At 32.3% G+C, this 22,913-nt stretch overlaps 6 non-coding genes across 6 annotated transcripts; all 6 read right to left on the bottom strand.

The window, feature by feature from the left end:
* Window positions 1-670: 670 nt before the first annotated feature.
* Window positions 671-754, bottom strand: TRNAL-CAG (transfer RNA leucine (anticodon CAG)). The gene has a single exon. It is a non-coding gene; the product is annotated as a tRNA-Leu (tRNA).
* Window positions 755-11,589: 10,835 nt separating this feature from the next.
* On the bottom strand, window positions 11,590-11,672 carry TRNAL-CAG (transfer RNA leucine (anticodon CAG)). The gene has a single exon. It is a non-coding gene; the product is annotated as a tRNA-Leu (tRNA).
* Window positions 11,673-14,310: 2,638 nt separating this feature from the next.
* TRNAL-CAG (transfer RNA leucine (anticodon CAG)) lies at window positions 14,311-14,394 on the bottom strand. Its single transcript has one exon. It is a non-coding gene; the product is annotated as a tRNA-Leu (tRNA).
* Window positions 14,395-17,029: 2,635 nt separating this feature from the next.
* TRNAL-CAG (transfer RNA leucine (anticodon CAG)) lies at window positions 17,030-17,113 on the bottom strand. Its single transcript has one exon. It is a non-coding gene; the product is annotated as a tRNA-Leu (tRNA).
* Window positions 17,114-19,736: 2,623 nt separating this feature from the next.
* On the bottom strand, window positions 19,737-19,820 carry TRNAL-CAG (transfer RNA leucine (anticodon CAG)). The gene has a single exon. It is a non-coding gene; the product is annotated as a tRNA-Leu (tRNA).
* Window positions 19,821-22,465: 2,645 nt separating this feature from the next.
* On the bottom strand, window positions 22,466-22,548 carry TRNAL-CAA (transfer RNA leucine (anticodon CAA)). The gene has a single exon. It is a non-coding gene; the product is annotated as a tRNA-Leu (tRNA).
* Window positions 22,549-22,913: the final 365 nt, after the last annotated feature.

The raw sequence follows: 22,913 nt of genomic DNA, 5'->3' as shown, positions 1-22,913 counted from the left end.
AATTTAATATTATTGCGAACGAAAAATCACGCGCACCAATTCCGCTTTTTCTAGTTATTTCTTCTACATTCCTAAATTTTAACATACAACATAGACTTGGCACATAAAAGTTCTCTTATTCTTTATTTTTACGTGGATAAACGTGATTCATATTTTAAGGAAGTATAGGTATTATGTTTCATAATGTGCTCTAAAATAAGGTGTTTACTGATTCAATCGCCAAATTATAGAAAATATAAGTGTGAAGGAGAATTCCTAAACAGTTTGGGTTTGTTCATCTTACATCTATAGAGTAAGGGTATATGAAATTTATAAGACTTGTTTTCATAAAATCGACCTTCGTAGGATAATTATGAGTAAAATATGCTATTTTCTCCCTGATAGTGTCATAAAGGATATCACCTGAAATTATACTCTATTTTCAGTACACATCTTTTGTTTCTTTTGTAGAGATATCACAATTATTATATTTTGATAGTAAAGCAATTAATAATCAAATTTATGTAGTTCATTCCACACCTAGAACAAGTTTTCGCTTTTAACACTTTCCTTCGAATGAAATCATGTGATTGTTGTCCTTTTCAAACCTTAACTACTGGTACCTGAATTTTTCTTCACCACTTGATTCACGTAAACGTACGAATGAAAAGAGGTAAAACGTTAATTCCAATGTCAGGAGTGGGATTCGAACCCACGCCCGGAAAACCGGACTGCGACCTGAACGCAGCACCTTAGACCGCTCGGCCATTCTAACGTATTTCTATTGAAATTTACATCTCTTCGGATGGTGTCGCCTTCACTAGTTAAGAACGTGTTATCCATCTTTCTCCACATCTTTCGTTCTTTAATATTTTTCATTTTCAAATCTTGTCGCTATGTCCATAAACTACACAGCTGTCATTTAACTGTCACATGATGAGAGACTAAACAGCAACATGACCCTCAATAGATAGAAACTTAAAGTATCGAATAAACAGACAGCTTAAGTTGCTTTACCTTGAATGAAAACGTAAGAATTGACTTAGTCAATTAATGATCGAAATTTTATAGAAAGGCGAATGAAAACTTCATGACAAGAGTTCCGTTATTTTGTGATTGACGTTTATATGGTGCAAATATCATTTCTATATAATAATTTTCAGATGTATATACTCCACCATAACCGAATAAAAATTATTTTTTTTTGTTCTTTTAGCAAGCAGAACATAAGATCCTTCACCTCCTTAACAGTTATTTATATCAAACTAAATGTTGTTTTGGAAAATTATACTTTTAATGGTGAGTTTCCTAAAACCTTATCCGATTTATTTAGGTTTACTAACTCAATTAACTTTTCTAAGTCGTCAAAAGTATGAATGTATATGGTTGCGAACTGGACATTTTCTGAGGTAATTTTCAGAGGGTGCTTTCTCATCTAATTAGGGAGCGACCTAAACAAAGAGTTTAAACATTTCCGATATTACTAAAAGTGACTTGTTTTTCCTACATTTCTCATAAAACCTTTACAATGCTGCTTAATCTTCGTTAAATGCATATTTCTACATAAACTTTATATCATTCTTCATATTTTCGACAGTTCAAAAAGGTGTTTATTGTCCCGACCTACACAATTGTATGTACTAAGAGAAACACCAACACAGACAGGTTATAATTACTGTTCTGATTACATCTGAAGAATGAGGCCTTTTGTAAACATCGTTGGTAGAAAAAACTTCGCAGAATATTTAAGAGGAAACTGCTTTTTTTTATTAAATTTCTCCAAAAACAAAAACTTCTAAAATTATATCATATATCTAGCATACCTTTAGTGGAACAATCTCAGAAGTACCAAATTTTAATTACTGAAGAAAACATATCACAATCAAATTTCTCTTCTTAATTACGTGTATGTATACAAATATAGCGAGATCTCCTTATAAACAACTTGTCGAGTGTACTGCATCAGAGAAATGCAATCGTTTTTTCGTAGGCCGTTTTCAAACTTCCGAAGAACATATTCCTCGTACATTTGTAACTGATATTAATGATACAAATAGCAGCTTTTCTCCTTACTAGCCTTAGAGAAATTATTTTTGAGGGTAATGAAGCAATATTTAAAGTTTTGTGTGAGGTGTCTAGTTGGAACCCATACCTGATAAATCAGACTGCATGGCCATCATCTACTTATTTTTTTAAAATTTTGATATACATTTTAAATTGTCCTGTGATAAGCGTGATATTTGTGAAGTCGCATTGATCAGTCAGACACGTGTGATCACGATTTAATCAAATTACTTTTGTTTAACAACTTCTTTTTCCAATGTTATCGGTCTCACACTACTCAATTCTACTTTGCCCGTCACGTATCAACTGTACCAATTGTTATTTTAAACTCAAAATCTGGAAATAACGGCGGCAGATAGATCAAGAAGATTTACCGTAAATGTAAGCTATGAGAAAGGACTTAATCAATTAATGATTGTAAAGTTCCGACAAAACGACTTTTAAATTCCTATGAAATAATTCAATTCGTTCGAAAATAACGTTTCTCTAGTTTATATGTTTCTCACTTAAAAGAATCTAAACTTTGGGTTCACTTCTTTGTCTATTTCGAGGAAGAAGACATTTCTATCAATCATTCCATTAATCTTTCTGTACCGTTCTGGTTACTCACCAAATTAAATTTAGCTCGACAATAAGAAGAAACGGAAAATAATTTAGTGACTGTCTTTCATATTCACATAATTTAATATTGTTGCGAACGAAAAATCACGCGCACCACTTCCGCTTTTTCTAGTTATTTCTTCTACATTCCTAAATTTTAACATACAACATAGACTTGACACATAAAAGTTCCCTTATTCTTTATTTTTACGTGGACAAACGTGATTCATATTTTAAGGGAGTATAGGTATTATGTTTCATAATGTGCTCTAATATAAGGTGTTTACTGATACAATCGCAAAACTATAGAAAATATAAGGGTGAAAGAGAATTCCTAAAGAGTTTAGATTTGTTCATGTTACATCTATTGAGTAAGGCTATATGAAATTTATCAGACTTGTTTTCATAAAATCGACCTTCGTAGGATAATTATGAGTAAAATATGCTATTTTCTCCCTGATAGTGTCATAAAAGATATCACCTAAAATTATACTCTATATCCAGTACACATATTTTGTTTCGTTTGTAGAGATATCACAATTATTATATTTTGATAGTAAAGGAATTAATAATCAAATTTATGTAGTTCATTCCATACCTAGAACAAGTTTTCGCTTTTAACACTTTCCTTCAAATGAAATCATATGATTGTTGTCCATTTTCAACCTTAACTACAAATACCTGAATTTTTCTTCACCACTTGAGTGACGTATACGTACGAATGAAAAGAGGTAAAACGTCAAATCCTATGTCAGGAGTGGAATTCGATCCCACGCCCGGAAAACCGGACTGCGACATGAACGCAGCATCTTAGACCGCTCGGCCATCCTGACCTATTTCTATTGAAATTTACATCTCTTGGGATGGTGACGCCTTCACTAGTTAAGAACGTGTTATCCATCTTTCTCCACATCTTTCGTTCTTTAATATTTTTCATTTTCAAATTTTGTCGCTATGTCCATAAACTATACAGCTGTCATTTAACTGACACATGATGAGAGACTAAACATCCACATGACCCTCAATAGATAGAAACTCAAAGTATCGAATAAACAGACAGCTTAAGTTGCTTTACCTTGAATGAAAACGTAAGAATTGACTTAGTCAATTAATGATAGACATTTTATAGAAAGGCGAATAAAAACTTCCTGACAAGAGTTCCGTTATTTTGTGATTGACGTTTATATGGTGCAAATATCATTTCTATATAATAATTTTCAGATGTATATACTCCACCATAACCGAATAAAAAAATTTTTTTTTTGTTCTTTTAGCAAGCAGAACATAAGATCCTTCACCTCTTTAACAGTTATTTATATCAAACTAAATGTTGTTTTGGAAAATTATACTTTTAATGGTGAGTTTCCTAAAACCTTATCCGATTTATTTAGGTTTACTAACTCAATTAACTTTTCTAAGTCGTCAAAAGTATGAATGTATATGGTTGCGAACTGCACATTTTCTGAAGTAATTTTCAGAGGGTGCTTTCTCATCTAATTAGGGAGCGACCTAAACCAAGAGTTTAAACATTTCCGATATTACTAAAAGTGACTTGTTTTTCCTACATTTCTCATAAAACCTTTACTGTGCTGCTTAATCTTCGTTAAATGCATATTTCTACATAAACTTTCTATCATTATTCATATTTTCGATAGCTCAAAAAGGTGTTTATTGTCCCGACCTACACAATTGTATGTACTAAGAGTAATACCAACAAAGACAGGTTATAATTACTGTTCTAATTACACCTGAAGAATGAAGCCTTTTGTAAACATCGTTGGTAGAAAAAACTTCGCAGAATATTTATGAGGAAACTGCTTTTTTTTATTAATTTCCTCCAAAAACAAAAACTTTTAAAATTATATCATATATCTAGCACCCCTTTAGTGGAACGATCTCAGAAGTACCAAATTTTAATTACTGAAGAAAACATATCACAATCAAATTTCTCTTCTCAATTACGTGTATGTATACAAATATAGCGAGATATCCTTATAAACAACTTGTCGAGTGTACTGCATCTAGAGAAATGCAATCGTTTCTTTGTAGGCCGTTTTCAAACTACCGAAGAACATATTCCTCGTACATTTGGAACTGATATTAATGATACAAATAGCAGCTTTTCTCCTTACTAGACTTAGAGAAATTAATTTTTGAGGGTAATGAAGCAATATTTAAAGTTTTGTGTGAGGTGTCTAGTTGGAACCCAAACCTGATAAATCAGACTGCTTCCTTCACGCATGGCCATCATCTACTTATTTTTTAAAATTTTGATATAAATTTAAATTGTCCTGTGATAAGCGTGATGTTTGTGAAGTCGCATTGATCAGTCAGACACGTGTGATCACGATTTAATCACATTACTTTTGTTTAACAACTTCTTTTCCAATGTTATCGGTCTCACACTACACAATTCTACTTTGCCCGTCACGAATGAACTGTACCAATTGTTATTTTAAACTCAAAATCTGGAAATAACGGCGGCAGATAGATCAAGAAGCTTTACCGTAAATGTAAGCTATGAGAATGGACTTAATCAATTAACGATTGTAAAGTTCCGACAAAACGACTTTTAAATTCCTGTGAAATAGTTCAATTCATTCGTAAATAACGTTTCTCTGGTTTATATGTTTCTCATTTAAAAGAATCTATACTTTCGGTTCTTTTCTTTCTCTCTTTCGAAGAAGAAGAACTTTCTATCAATCATTCCATTAATCTTTGTGTACCGTTCTGGTTACTCACCAAATGAAATTTAGCTCGACAATAAGAAGAAACGGAAAATACTTTAGTGACTATCTTTCATATTCACATAATTTAATATTGTTGCGAACGAAAAATCACGCGCACCACTTCCGCTTTTTCTAGTTATTTCTTCTACATTCCTAAATTTTAACATACAACATAGACTTGACACATAAAAGTTCCCTTATTCTTTATTTTTACGTGGACAAACGTGATTCATATTTTAAGGGAGTATAGGTATTATGTTTCATAATGTGCTCTAATATAAGGTGTTTACTGATCCAATCGCCAAACTATAGAAAATATAAGTGTGAAAGAGAATTCTTAAACAGTTTAGGTTTGTTCATGTCACATCTATTGAGTAAGGCTATATGAAATTTATAAGACTTGTTTTCATAAAATCCACCTTCGTAGAATAATTATGAGTAAAATATGCCATTTTCTCCCTGATAGTGTCATAAAGGATATCACCTAAAATTATACTCTATTTCCAGTACACATCTTTTGTTTCGTTTGTAGAGATATCACAATTATTATATTTTGATAGTAAAGCAATTAATAATCAAATTTATGTAGTTCATTCCATACCTAGAACAAGTTTTCGCTTTTAACACTTTCCTTCAAATGAAATCATATGATTGTTGTCCATTTTCAACCTTAACTACGAGTACCTGAATTTTTCTTCACCACTTGAGTGACGTAAACGTACGAATGAAAAGAGGTAAAACGTCAATTCCTATGTCAGAATCGGGATTTGAACCCACGCCCGGAAAACCGGACTGCGACCTGAACGCAGCACCTTAGACTCCTCGGCCATCCTGACCTATTTCTATTGAAATTTACATCTCTTGGGATGGTGACGCCTTCACTAGTTAAGAACGTGTTATCCATCTTTCTCCACATCTTTCGTTCTTTAATATTTTTCATTTTCAAATCTTGTCGCTATGTCCATAAACTACACAGCTGTCATTTAACTGACACATGATGCGAGACTAAACATCCACATGACCCTCAATAGATAGAAACTCAAAGTATCGAATAAACAGAAAGCTTAAGTTGCTTTACCTTGAATGAAAACGTAAGAATTGACTTAGTCAATTAATGATCGAAATTTTATAGAAAGGCGAATGAAAACTTCCTGACAAGAGTTCCGTTATTTTGTGATTGACGTTTATATGGTGCAAATTTGATTTCTATATAATAATTTTCAGATGTATATACTCCACCATAACCGAATAAAAAAAATTTTTTTTTGTTCTTTTAGCAAGCAGAACATAAGATCCTTCACCTGTTTAACAGTTATTTGTATCAAACTAAATGTTGTTTTGGAAAATTATACTTTTAATGGTGAGTTTCCTAAAACCTTATCCGATTTATTTAGGTTTACTAACTCAATTAACTTTTCTAAGTCGTCAAAAGTATGAATGTATATGGTTGCGAACTGGACATTTTCTGAGGTAATTTTCAGAGGGTGCTTTCTCATCTAATTAGGGAGCGACCTAAATCAAGAGTTTAAACATTTCCGATATTACTAAAAGTGACTTGTTTTTCCTACATTTCTCATAAAACCTTTACAATGCTGCTTAATCTTCGTTACATGCATATTTCTACATAAACTTTCTATCATTCCTCATATTTTCGATAGTTCAAAAAGGTGTTTAATGTCCAGACCTACACAATTGTATGTACTAAGAGAAACACCAACACGGACAGGTTATAATTACTGTTCTAATTACACCTGAAGAATAAGGCCTTTGTAAACATCGTTGGTAGAAAAACTTCGCAGAATATTTATGAGGAAACTGCTTTTTTTATTAATTTTCTCCAAAACAAAATCTTTTAAAATTATATCATACATCTAGCACACCTTTTGTAGAACGATCTCAAAAGTACCAAATTTTAATTACTGAAGAAAACATATCACAATGAAATTTCTCTTCTTAATTACGTGAATGTATACAAATATAGCGAGATCTCCTTATAAACCACTTGTCGAGTGTACTGCATCAGAGAATGCAATCTTTTCTTCGTAGGCCGTTTTCAAACTACCGAAGAACATATTCCTCGTACATTTGGAACTGATATTAATGATACAAATAGCAGCTTTTCTCCTTACTAGCCTTAGAAAAATTAATTTTTTGAAGGTAATGAAGCAATATTTAAAGTTTTGTGTGAGGTGTCTAGTTGGAACCCATACCTGATAAATCAGACTGCTTCCTTCACGCATGGCCATCATCTACTTATTTTTTTAAAATTTTGATATCAATTTTAAATTGTCCTGTGATAAGCGTGATGTTTGTGAAGTCGCATTGATCAGTCAGACACGTGTGATCACGATTTAATCACATTACTTTTGTTTAACAACTTCTTTTTCCAATGTTATCGGTCTCACACTACACAATTCTACTTTGCCCGTCACGAATGAACTGTACCAATTGTTATTTTAAACTCAAAATCTGGAAATAACGGCGGCAGATAGATCAAGAAGCTTTACCGTAAAGGTAAGCTATGAGAATGGACTTAATAAATTAACGATTGTAAAGTTCCGACAAAACGACTTTTAAATTCCTGTGAAATAATTCAATTCGTTCGTAAATAACGTTTCTCTAGTTTATATGTTTCTCACTTAAAAGAATCTAAACTTTGGGTTCTCTTCTTTGTCTATTTCGAGGAAGAAGACCTTTCTATCAATCATTCCATTAATCTTTCTGTACCGTTCTGGATACTCACCAAATGAAATTTAGCTCGACAATAAAAAGAAACGGAAAATACTTTAGTGACTATCTTTCATATTCACATAATTTAATATTGTTGCGAACGAAAAGGTCACGCGAACCACTTCCGCTATTTCTAGTTATTTCTTCTACATTCCTAAATTTTAACATACAACATACACTTGACACATAAAAGTTCTCTTATTCTTTATTTTTATGTGGATAAACGTGATTCATATTTTAAGGGAGTACAGGTATTATGTTTCATAATGTGCTCTAATATAAGGTGTTTACTGATCCAATCTCCAAACTATAGAAAATATAAGTGTGAAGGAGAATTCCCTAAACAGTTTAGGGTTGTTCATGTTACATCTATGGAATGAGGCTATCTGAAATTTATTAGACTTGTTTTCATAAAATCGACCTTTGTAGGATAATTATGAGTAAAATATGCTATTTTCTCCCTGATAGTGTCATAAAGGATATCACCTAAAATTATACTTTATTTCCAGTACACATCTTTTGTTTCGTTTGTAGAGATATCACAATTATTATATTTTGATAGCAAAGCAATTAATAATCAAATTTATGTAGTTCATTCCATACCTAGAACAAGTTTTCGCTTTTAACACTTTCCTTCAAATGAAATCATATGATTGTTGTCCATTTTCAACCTTAACTACGAGTACCTGAATTTTTCTTCACCACTTGAGTGACGTAAACGTACGAATGAAAAGAGGTAAAACGTCAATTCCTATGTCAGAATCGGGATTTGAACCCGCGCCCGGAAAACTGACTGTGACCTGAACGCAGCACCTTAGACTCCTCGGCCATCCTGACGTATTTCTATTGCAATTTACATCACTTGGGATGGTGTCGCCTTCACTACTTTAAGAACGTGTTATCCATCTTTCTCCACATCTTTCGTTCTTTAATATTTTTCATTTTCAATTCTTGTCGCTATGTCCATAAACTACACAGCAGTCATTTAACTGACACATGATGCGAGACTAAACATCCACATGACCCTCAATAGATAGAAACTCAAAGTATCGAATAAACAGAAATCTTAAGTTGCATTACCTTGAATGAAAACGTAAGAATTGACTTAGTCAATTGATGATCGAAATTTGATAGAAAGGCGAATGAAAACTTCCTGACAAGAGTTCCGTTATTTTGTGATTGACGTTTATATGGTGCAAATATCATTTCTATATAATAATTTTCAGATGTATATACTCCACCATAACCGAATAAAAAAATTTTTTTTTTGTTCTTTTAACAAGCAGAACATAAGATCCTTCACCTGTTTAACAGTTATTTGTATCAAACTAAATGTTGTTTTGGAAAATTATACTTTTAATGGTGAGTTTCCTAAAACCTTATCCGATTTATTTAGGTTTACTAACTCAATTAACTTTTCTAAGTCGTCAAAAGTATGAATGTATACGGTTGCGAACTGGACATTTTCTGAGGTAATTTTCAGAGGGTTCTTTCTCATCTAATTAGGGAGCGACCTAAACCAAGAGTTTAAACATTTCCGATATTACTAAAAGTGACTTGTTTTTCCTACATTTCTCATAAAACCTTTACAATGCTGCTTAATCTTCGTTAAATGCATATTTCTACATAAACTTTCTATCATTCTTCATATTTTCGATAGTTCAAAAAGGTGTTTATTGTCCCGACCTACACAATTGTATGTACTAAGAGAAACACCAACACAGACAGGTTATAATTACTGTTCTAATTACACCTGAAGAATAAGGCCTTTTGTAAACATCGTTGGTAGAAAAAACTTCGCAGAATATTTATGAGGAAACTGCTTTTTTTTATTAATTTTCTCCAAAAACAAAATCTTTTAAAATTATATCATACATCTAGCACACCTTTTGTAGAACGATCTCAGAAGTACCAAATTTTAATTACTGAAGAAAACATATCACAATCAAATTTCTCTTCTTAATTACGTGTATGTATACAAATATAGCGAGATCTCCTTATAAACAACTTGTCGAGTGTACTGCATCAGAGAAATGCAATCGTTTCTTCGTAGGCCGTTTTCAAACTTCCGAAGAACATATTCCTCGTACATTTGGAACTGATATTAATGATACAAATAGCAGCTTTTCTCCTTACTAGCCTTAGAGAAATTAATTTTTGAGGGTAATGAAGCAATATTTAAAGTTTTGTGTGAGGTGTCTAGTTGGAACCCACACCTGATAAATCAGACTGCTTCCTTCACGCATGGCCATCATCTACTTATTTTTTAAAATTTTGATATCAATTTTAAATTGTCCTGTGATAAGCGTGATGTTTGTGAAGTCGCATTGATCAGTCAGACACGTGTGATCCCGATTTAATCACATTACTTTTGTTTAACAACTTCTTTTTCCAATGTTATCGGTCTCACACTACACAATTCTACTTTGCCCGTCACGAATGAACTGTACCAATTGTTATTTTAAACTCAAAATCAGCAAATAACGGCGGCAGATAGATCAAGAAGCTTTACCGTAAAGGTAAGCTATGAGAATGGACTTAATAAATTAACGATTGTAAAGTTCCGACAAAACGACTTTTAAATTCCTGTGAAATAATTCAATTCGTTCGTAAATAACGTTTCTCTAGTTTATATGTTTCTCACTTAAAATAATCTAAACTTTGGGTTCTCTTCTTTGTCTATTTCGAGGAAGAATAACTTGCTATCAATCATTCCATTAATCTTTCTGTACCGTTCTGGTTACTAACCAAATGAAATTTAGCTCGACAATAAGAAGAAACGGAAAATACTTTAGTGACTATCTTTCATATTCACATAATTTAATATTGTTGCGAACGAAAAATCACGCGCACCACTTCCGCTTTTTCTAGTTATTTCTTGTACATTCCTAAATTTTAACAAACAACATAGACTTGACACATAAAAGTTCTCTTATTCTTTATTTTTACGTGAATAAACGTGATTCATATTTTAAGGGAGTATAGGTATTATGTTTCATAATGTGCTCTAATATAAGGTGTTTACTGATCCAATCGCCAAACTATAGAAAATATAAGTGTGAAGGAGAATTCCTAAACAGTTTAGGTTTGTACATGTTACATCTATGGAATGAGGCTAAATGAAATTTATAAGACATGTTTTCATAAAATCGACCTTCGTAGGATAATTATGAGTAAAATATGCTATTTTCTCCCTGATAGTGTCATGAAGGATATCAACTAAAATTATACTCTATTTCCAGTACACATCTTTTGTTTCGTTTGTAGAGATATCACAATTATTATATTTTGATAGTAAAGCAATTAATAATCAAATTTATGTAGTTCATTCCATCCCTAGAACAAGTTTTCGCTTTTAGCACTTTCCTTCAAATGAAATCATATGATTGTTGTCCATTTTCAACCTTAACTACGAGTACCTGAATTTTTCTTCACCACTTGAGTGACGTAAACGTACGAATGAAAAGAGGTAAAACGTCAATTCTTATGTCAGTAGTGGGATTCGAACCCACGCCCGGAAACCGGACTGCGACCTGAACGCAGCACCTTAGACCGCTTGGGGATACTGACGTATTTCTATTGAAATTTACATCTCTTTGGATGGTGTCGCCTTCACTAATTTAAGAACGTGTTAACCATCTTTCTCCATATCTTTCGTTCTTTAATATTTTTCATTTTCAAATCTTGTCGCAATGTCCATAAACTACACAGCTGTCATTTAACTGACACATGATGCGAGACTAAACATCCACATGACCCTCAATAGATAGAAACTCAAAGTATCGAATAAACAGACAGTTTAAGTTGCTTTACCTTGAATGAAAACGTAAGAATTGACTTAGTCAATTAATGATCGAAATTTTATAGGTAGGCGAATGAAAACTTCCTGACAAGATTTCCGTTATTTTGTGATTGACGTTTATATGGTGCAAATATCATTTCTATATAATAATTTTCAGATGTATATACTCCACCATAACCGAATAAAAAATTATTTTTTTTGTTCTTTTAGCAAGCAGAACATAAGATCCTTCACCTCTTTAACAGTTATTTATATCAAACTAAATGTTGTTTTGGAAAATTATACTTTTAATGGTGAAGTTCCTAAAACCTTATCCGATTTATTTAGGTTTACTAACTCAATTAACTTTTCTAAGTCGTCAAAAGCATGAATGTATATGGTTGCGTACTGGACATTTTCGGAGGTAATTTTCAGAGGGTTCTTTCTCATCTAATTAGGGAGCGACCTAAACCAAGAGTTTAAACATTTCCGATATTACTAAAAGTGACTTGTTTTCCTACATTTCTCATAAAACCTTTACAATGCTGCTTAATCTTCGTTAAATGCATATTTCTAAATAAACTTTCTATCATTCTTCATATTTTCGATAGTTCAAAAAGGTGTTTATTGTCCCGACCTACACAATTGTATGTACTAAGAGGAACACCAACACAGACAGGTTATAATTACTGTTCTAAATACACCTGAAAAATCAGGCCTTTTGTAAACATCGTTGGTAGAAAAAACTTCGCAGAATATTTATGAATAAAAGGCTTTTTTATTAATTTTCTCCAAAAACAAAAACTTCTAAAATTATATCATATATCTAGCACTCCTTTTGTGGAACGATCTCAGAAGTACCAAATTTTAATTACTGAAGAAAACATATCACAATCAAATTTCTCTTCTTAATTACGTGTATGTATACAAATATAGCGAGATCTCTTTATAAACAACTTGTCGAGTGTACTGCATCAGAGAAATGCAATCGTTTCTTCGTAGGCCGTTTTCAAACTTCCGAAGAACATATTCCTCGTACATTTGGAACTGATATTAATGATACAAATAGCAGCTTTTCTCCTTACTAGCCTTAGAAAAATTAATTTTTGAGTGTACTGAAGCAATATTTAAAGTTTTTTGTGAGGTGTCTAGTTGGAACCCATCCCTGATAAATGGACTGCTTCCTTCACGCATGGCCATCATCTACTTATTTTTTTAAATTTTGATATCAATTTTAAATTGTCCTGTGATAAGCGTGATGTTTGTGAAGTCGCATTGATCAGTCAGACACGTGTGATCACGATTTAATCACATTACTTTTGATTAACAACTTCTCTTTCCAATGTTATCGGTCTCACACTACACAATTCTACTTTGACCGTCACGAATGAACTGTACCAATTGTTATTTTAAACTCAAAATCTGGAAATAACGGCGGCAGATAGATCAAGAAGCTTTACCGTAAATGTAAGCTATGAGAATGGACTTAATCAATTAACGATTGTAAAGTTCCGACAAAACGACTTTTAAATTCTTGTGAAATAATTCAATTCGTTCGTAAATAACGTTTCTCTAGTTTATATGTTTCTCACTTAAGAGAATCTAAACTTTGGGTTCTCTTCTTTGTCTATTTCGAGGAAGAAGACCTTTCTATCAATCATTCCATTAATCTTTCTGTACCGTTCTGGTTACTCACCAAATGAAATTTAGCTCGACAATAAGAAGAAACGGAAAATACTTTAGTGACTATCTTTCATATTCACATAATTTAATATTGTTGCGAACGAAAAATCACCCGCACCACTTCCGCTTTTTCTAGTTATTTCTTGTACATTCCTAAATTTTAACATACAACACACACTTGACACATAAAAGTTCTCTTATTCTTTATTTTTACGTTGATAAACGTGATTCATATTTTAAGGGAGTATAAGTATATGTTTCATAATGTTCTCTGATATAAGGTGTTTACTGATCCAATCGCCAAACTATAGAAAATATAAGTGTGAAGGAGAATTCCTAAAGAGTTTAGGTTTGTTCATGTTACATCAAAGGCTATATGAAATTTATAAAACTTGTTTTCATAAAATCGACCTTCGTAGGATAATTATGAGTAAAATATGCTATTTTCTCCCTGATAGTGTCATAAAGGATATCACCTAAAATTATACTCTATTTCCAGTACACATCTTTTGTTTCGTTTGTAGAGATATCACAATTATTATATTTTGATAGTAAAGCAATTAATAATCAAATTTATGTAGTTCATTCCATCCCCAGAACAAGTTTTCGCTTTTAACACTTTCCTTCAAATAAAATCATGTGATTGTTGTCCATTTTCAACCTTAACTACGAGTACCTGAATTTTTCTTCACCACTTGAGTGACGTAAACGTACGAATGAAAAGAGGTAAAACGTCAATTCCTATGTCAGGAGTGGGATTCGAACCCACGCCCGGAAAACCGGACTGCGACCTGAACGCAGCACCTTAGACCGCTCGGCCATCCTAACGTATTTCTATTGAAATTTACATCTCTATGGATGGTGTCGCCTTCACTACTTTAAGAACGTGTTATCCATCTTTCTCCATATCTTTCGTTCTTTAATATTTTTCATTTTCAAATCTTGTCGCTATGTCCATAAACTACACAGCTGTCATTTAACTGACACATGATGCGAGACTAAACATCCACATGACCCTCAATAGATAGAAACTCAAAGTATCGAATAAACAGACAGTTTAAGTTGCTTCACCTTGAATGAAAACGTAAGAATTGACTTAGTCAATTAATGATCGAAATTTTATAGATAGGCGAATGAAAACTTCCTGACAAGATTTCCGTTATTTTGTGATTGACGTTTATATGGTGCAAATATCATTTCTATATAATAATTTTCAGATGTATATACTCCACCATAACCGAATAAAAAATTATTTTTTTTGTTCTTTTAGCAAGCAGAACATAAGATCCTTCACCTCTTTAACAGTTATTTATATCAAACTAAATGTTGTTTTGGAAAATTATACTTTTAATGGTGAAGTTCCTAAAACCTTATCCGATTTATTTAGGTTTACTAACTCAATTAACTTTTCTAAGTCGTCAAAAGCATGAATGTATATGGTTGCGAACTGGACATTTTCGGAGGTAATTTTCAGAGGGTTCTTTCTCATCTAATTAGGGAGCGACCTAAACCAAGAGTTTAAACATTTCCGATATTACTAAAAGTGACTTGTTTTTCCTACATTTCTCATAAAACCTTTACAATGCTGCTTAATCTTCGTTAAATGCATATTTCTAAATAAACTTTCTATCATTCTTCATATTTTCGATAGTTCAAAAGGTGTTTATTGTCCCGACCTACACAATTGTATGTACTAAGAGGAACACCAACACAGACAGGTTATAATTACTGTTCTAAATACACCTGAAGAATCAGGCCTTTGTAAACATCGTTGGTAGAAAAACTTCGCAGAATATTTATGAATAAAAGGCTTTTTTTTTAATTTTCTCCAAAACAAAAACTTCTAAAATTATATCATATATCTAGCACTCCTTTTGTGGAACGATCTCAGAAGTACCAAATTTTAATTACTGAAGAAAACATATCACAATCAAATTTCTCTTCTTAATTACGTGTATGTATACAAATATAGCGAGATCTCCTTATAAACCACTTGTCGAGTGTACTGCATCAGAGAAATGCAATCGTTTCTTCGTAGGCCGTTTTCAAACTTCCGAAGAACATATTCCTCGTACATTTGGAACTGATATTAATGATACAAATAGCAGCTTTTCTCCTTACTAGCCTTAGAAAATTAATTTTTGAGGGTAATGAAGCAATATTTAAAGTTTTGTGTTAGGTGTCTAGTTGGAACCCATACATGATAAATCAGACTGCTTCCTTCACGCATGGCCATCATCTACTTATTTTTTAAAATTTTGATATCAATTTTAAATTGTCCTGTGATAAGCGTGATGTTTGTGAAGTCGCATTGATCAGTCAGACACGTGTGATCACGATTTAATCACATTACTTTTGTTTAACAACTTCTTTTCCAATGTTATCGGTCTCACACTACACAATTCTACTTTGCCCGTCACGAATGAACTGTACCAATTGTTATTTTAAACTCAAAATCTGGAAATAACGGCGGCAGATAGATCAAGAAGCTTTACCGTAAATGTAAGCTATGAGAATGGACTTAATCAATTAACGATTGTAAAGTTCCGACAAAACGACTTTTAAATTCTTGTGAAATAATTCAATTCGTTCGTAAATAACGTTTCTCTAGTTTATATGTTTCTCACTTAAGAGAATCTAAACTTTGGGTTCTCTTCTTTGTCTATTTCGAGGAAGAAGACCTTTCTATCAATCATTCCATTAATCTTTCTGTACCGTTCTGGTTACTCACCAAATGAAATTTAGCTCGACAATAAGAAGAAACGGAAAATACTTTAGTGACTATCTTTCATATTCACATAATTTAATATTGTTGCGAACGAAAAATCACGCGCACCACTTCCGCTTTTTCTAGTTATTTCTTCTACATTCCTAAATTTTAACAAACAACATAGACTTGACACATAAAAGTTCTCTTATTCTTTATTTTTACGTGAATAAACGTGATTCATATTTTAAGGGAGTATAGGTATTATGTTTCATAATGTTCTCTGATATAAGGTGTTTACTGATCCAATCGCCAAACTATAGAAAATATAAGTGTGAAGGAGAATTCCTAAAGAGTTTAGGTTTGTTCATGTTACATCAAAGGCTATATGAAATTTATAAAATTTGTTTTCATAAAATCGACCTTCGTAGGATAATTATGAGTAAAATATGCTATTTTCTCCCTGATAGTGTCATAAAGGATATCAACTAAAATTATACTCTATTTCCAGTACACATCTTTTGTTTCGTTTGTAGAGATATCACAATTATTATATTTTGATAGTAAAGCAATTAATAATCAAATTTATGTAGTTCATTCCATCCCTAGAACAAGTTTTCGCTTTTAACACTTTCCTTCAAATGAAATCATATGATTGTTGTCCATTTTCAACCTTAACTTCGAGTACCTGAATTTTTCTTCACCACTTGAGTGACGTAAACGTACGAATGAAAAGAGGTAAAACGTCAATTCCTATGTCAGGAGTGGGATTCCAACCCACGCCCGGAAAACCGGACTGCGACCTGAACGCAGCACCTTAGACCGCTCGGCCATCCTGACGTATTTCTATTGAAATTTACATCTCTTTGGATGGTGTCGCCTTCACTACTTTAAGAACGTGTTATCCATCTTTCTCCATATCTTTCGTTCTTTAATATTTTTCATTTTCAAATCTTGTCGCTATGTCCACAAACTACACAGCTGTCATTTAACTGACACATGATGAGAGATTAAACATCCACATGACCCTCAATAGATAGAAACTCAAAGTATCGAATAAACAGACAGCTTAAGTTACTTTACCTCGAATGAAAACGTAAGAATTGACTTAGTCAATTAATGATCGAAATTTTATAAAAAGGCGAATGAAAACTTCCTGACAAGATTTCCGTTATTTTGTGATTGACGTTTATATGGTGCAAATATCATTTCTATATAATAATTTTCAGATGTATATACTCCACCATAACAGAATAAAAAATTATTTTTTTTTGTTCTTTTAGCAAGCAGAACATAAGATCTTTCACCTCTTTAACAGTTATTTATATCAAACTAAATGTTCTTTTGGAAAATTATACTTTTAATGGTGACTTTCCTAAAACCTTATCCGATTTATTTAGGTTTACTAACTCAATTAACTTTTCTAAGTCGTCAAAAGTATTAATGTATATGGTTGCGAACTGGACATTTTCTGAGGTAATTTTCAGAGGGTACTTTCTCATCTAATTAGGAAGCGACCTAAACCAAGAGTTTAAACATTTCCGATATTACTAAAAGTGACTTGTTTTTCCTACATTTCTCATAAAACCTTTATAATGCTGCTTAATCTTCGTTAAATGCATATTTCTAAATAAACTTTCTATCATTCTTCATATTTTCGATAGTTCAAAAAGGTGTTTATTGTCCCGCCCTGCACAATTGTATGTACTAAGAGGAACACCAACACAGACAGGTTATAATTACTGTTCTAATTACACCTGAAGAATCAGGCCTTTTGTAAACATCGTTGGTAGAAAAAACTTCGCAGAATATTTATGAATAAAAGGCTTTTTTTTATTAATTTTTTCCAAAAACAAAAACTTCTAAAATTATATCATATATCTAGCACTCCTTTTGTGGAACGATCTCAGAAGTACCAAATTTTAATCACTGAAGAAAACATATCACAATCAAATTTCTCTTCTTAATTACGTGTATGTATACAAATATAGCGAGATCTCCTTATAAACAACTTGTCGAGTGTACTGCATCAGAGAAATGCAATCGTTTCTTCGTAGGCCGTTTTCAAACTTCCGAAGAACATATTCCTCGTACATTTGGAACTGATATTAATGATACAAATAGCAGCTTTTCTCCTTACTAGCCTTAGAAAAATTAATTTTTGAAGGTAATGAAGCAATATTTAAAGTTTTGTGTTAGGTGTCTAGTTGGAACCCATACCTGATAAATCAGACTGCTTCCTTCACGCATGGCCATCATCTACTTATTTTTTAAAATTTTGATATCAATGTGATGTTTGTGAAGTCGCATTGATCAGTCAGACACGTGTGATCACGATTTAATCACATTACTTTTGTTTAACAACTTCTTTTTCCAATGTTATCGGTCTCACACTACACAATTCTACTTTGACCGTCACTAATGAACTGTACCAATTGTTATTTTAAACTCAAAATCTTGAAATAACGGCGGCAGATAGATCAAGAAGCTTTACCGTAAATGTAAGCTATGAGAATGGACTTAATCAATTAACGATTGTAAAGTTCCGACAAAACGACTTTTAAATTCCTGTGAAATAATTCAATTCGTTCGTAAATAACGTTTCTCTAGTTTATATGTTTCTCACTTAAGAGAATCTAAACTTTGGGTTCTCTTCTTTGTCTATTTCGAGGAAGAAGACCTTTCTATCAATCATTCCATTAATCTTTCTGTGCCGTTCTGGTTACTCACCAAATGAAATTTAGCTCGACAATAAGAAGAAACGGAAAATACTTTAGTGACTATCTTTCATATTCACATAATTTAATAATGTTGCGAACGAAAAATCACGCGCACCACTTCCGCTTTTTCTAGTTATTTCTTGTACATTCCTAAATTTTAACATACAACATACACTTGGCACATAAAAGTTCTCTTATTCTTTATTTTTACGTTGATAAACGTGATTCATATTTTAAGGGAGTATAGGTATTATGTTTCATAATGTTCTCTGATATAAGGTGTTTACTGATCCAATCGCCAAACTATACAAAATATAAGTGTGAAGGAGAATTCCTAAAGAGTTTAGGTTTGTTCATGTTACATCAAAGGCTATATGAAATTTATAAAATTTGTTTTCATAAAATCGATTTTCGTAGGATAATTATGAGTAAAATATGCTATTTTCTCCCTGATAGTGTCATAAAGGATATCAACTAAAATTATACTCTATTTCCAGTACACATCTTTTGTTTCGTTTGTAGAGATATCACAATTATTATATTTTGATAGTAAAGCAATTAATAATCAAATTTATGTAGTTCATTCCATCCCTAGAACAAGTTTTCGCTTTTAACACTTTCCTTCAAATGAAATCATATGATTGTTGTCCATTTTCAACCTTAACTACGAGTACCTGAATTTTTTCTTCACCACTTGAGTGACGTAAACGTACGAATGAAAAGAGGTAAAACGTCAATTCCTATGTCAGGAGTGGGATTCGAACCCACGCCCGGAAAACCGGACTGCGACCTGAACGCAGCACCTTAGACCGCTCGGCCATCCTGACGTATTTCTATTGAAATTTACATCTCTTTGGATGGTGTCGCCTTCACTACTTTAAGAACGTGTTATCCATCTTTCTCCATATCTTTCGTTCTTTAATATTTTTCATTTTCAAATCTTGTCGCTATGTCCACAAACTACACAGCTGTCATTTAACTGACACATGATGTGAGATTAAACATCCACATGACCCTCAATAGATAGAAACTCAAAGTATCGAATAAACAGACAGTTTAAGTTGCTTCACCTTGAATGAAAACGTAAGAATTGACTTAGTCAATTAATGATCGAAATTTTATAGGTAGGCGAATGAAAACTTCCTGACATGATTTCCGTTATATTGTGATTGACGTTTATATGGTGCAAATATCATGTCTATATAATAATTTTCAGATGTATATACTCCACCATAACCGAATAAAAAATTATTTTTTTTTTGTTCTTTTAGCAAGCAGAACATAAGATCCTTCACCTCTTTAACAGTTATTTATATCAAACTAAATGTTGTTTTGGAAAATTATACTTTTAATGGTGATGTTCCTAAAACCTTATCCGATTTATTTAGGTTTACTAACTCAATTAACTTTTCTAAGTCGTCAAAAGCATGAATGTATATGGTTGCGAACTGGACATTTTCGGAGGTAATTTTCAGAGGGTTCTTTCTCATCTAATTAGGGAGCGACCTAAACCAAGAGTTTAAACATTTCCGATATTACTAAAAGTGACTTGTTTTTCCTACATTTCTCATAAAACCTTTACAATGCTGCTTAATCTTCGTTAAATGCATATTTCTAAATAAACTTTCTATCATTCTTCATATTTTCGATAGTTCAAAAAAGGTGTTTATTGTCCCGCCCTGCACAATTGTATGTACTAAGAGGAACACCAACACAGACAGGTTATAATTACTGTTCTAATTACACCTGAAGAATCAGGCCTTTTGTAAACATCGTTGGTAGAAAAAACTTCGCAGAATATTTATGAATAAAAGGCTTTTTTTTATTAAATTTTCTCCAAAAACAAAAACTTCTAAAATTATATCATATATCTAGCACTCCTTTTGTGGAACGATCTCAGAAGTACCAAATTTTAATTACTGAAGAAAACATATCACAATCAAATTTCTCTTCTTAATTACGTGTAGGTATACAAATATAGCGAGATCTCCTTATAAACAACTTGTCGAGTGTACTGCATCAGAGAAATGCAATCGTTTCTTCGTAGGCCGTTTTCAATCTTCCGAAGAACATATTCCTCGTACATTTGGAACTGATATTAATGATACAAATAGCAGCTTTTCTCCTTACTCGCCTTAGAAAAATTAATTTTGAGGGTAATGAAGCAATATTTAAAGTTTTGTGTTAGGTGTCTAGTTGGAACCCATACCTGATAAATCAGATTGCTTCCTTCACGCATGGCCATCATCTACTTATTTTTTAAAATTTTGATATCAATTTTAAATTGTCCTGTGATAAGCGTGATGTTTGTGAAGTCGCATTGATCAGTCAGACACGTGTGATCCCGATTTAATCACATTACTTTTGTTTAACAACTTCTTTTTCCAATGTTATCGGTCTCACACTACACAATTCTACTTTGCCTGTCAAATGAACTGTACCAATTGTTATTTTAAACTCAAAATCTGGAAATAACGGCGGCAGATAGATCAAGAAGCTTTACCGTAAATGTAAGCTATGAGAATGGACTTAATCAATTAACGATTGTAAAGTTCCGACAAAACGACTTTAAATTCTTGTGAAATAATTCAATTCGTTCGTAAATAACGTTTCTCTAGTTTATATGTTTCTCACTTAAGAGAATCTAAACTTTGGGTTCTCTTCTTTGTCTATTTCGAGGAAGAAGACCTTTCTATCAATCATTCCATTAATCTTTCTGTACCGTTCTGGTTACTCACCAAATGAAATTTAGCTCGACAATAAGAAGAAACGGAAAATACTTTAGTGACTATCTTTCATATTCACATAATTTAATATTGTTGCGAACGAAAATCACGCGCACCACTTCCGCTTTTCTAGTTATTTCTTCTACATTTCTAAATTTTAACAAACAACATAGACTTGACACATAAAAGTTCTCTTATTCTTTATTTTTACGTGAATAAACGTGATTCATATTTTAAGGGAGTATAGGTATTATGTTTCATAATGTGCTCTAATATAAGGTGTTTACTGATCCATCGCCAAACTATAGAAAATATAAGTGTGAAGGAGAATTCCTAAACAGTTTAGGTTTGTACATGTTACATCTATGGAATGAGGCTAAATGAAATTTATAAGACATGTTTTCATAAAATCGACCTTCGTAGTATAATTATGAGTAAAATATGCTATTTTCACCCTGATAGTGTCATAAAGGATATCACCTAAAATTATACTATATTTCCAGTACACATCTTTTGTTTCGTTTGTAGAGATATCACAATTATTATCTTTTGATAGCAAAGCAATTAATAATCAAATTTATGTAGTTCATTCCATACCTAGAACAAGTTTTCGCTTTTAATACTTTCCTTCAAATGAAATCATATGATTGTTGTCCATTTTAAACCTTAACTACGAATACCTGAATTTTTTCACCACTTGAGTGACGTAAACGTACGAATGAAAAGAGGTAAAACGTCAATTCCTATGTCAGGAATGGTATTCGAACCCACGCCGGAAAACCGGACTGCGACTTGAACGCAGCACCTTAGACCGCTCGGCCATCCTGACGTATTTCTATTGAAATTTACATCTCTTTGGATGGTGTCGCCTTCACTACTTCAAGAACGTGTTATCCATCTTTCTCCATATCTTTCGTTCTTTAATATTTTTCATTTTCAAATCTTGTCGCTATGTCCACAAACTACACAGCTGTCATTTAACTGACACATGATGCGAGACTAAACATCCACATGACCCTCAATAGATAGAAACTCAAAGTATCGAATAAACAGACAGTTTAAGTTGCTTCACCTTGAATGAAAACGTAAGAATTGACTTAGTCAATTAATGATCGAAATTTTATAGGTAGGCGAATGAAAACTTCCTGACAAGATTTCCTTTATATTGTGATTGACGTTTATATGGTGCAAATA

Source organism: Tachypleus tridentatus, chromosome 4, assembly GCF_004210375.1.
Source record: "Tachypleus tridentatus isolate NWPU-2018 chromosome 4, ASM421037v1, whole genome shotgun sequence".
NCBI lineage: Eukaryota > Metazoa > Arthropoda > Merostomata > Xiphosura > Limulidae > Tachypleus > Tachypleus tridentatus.
This window is presented reverse-complemented; position numbering and strand designations above follow the sequence as displayed.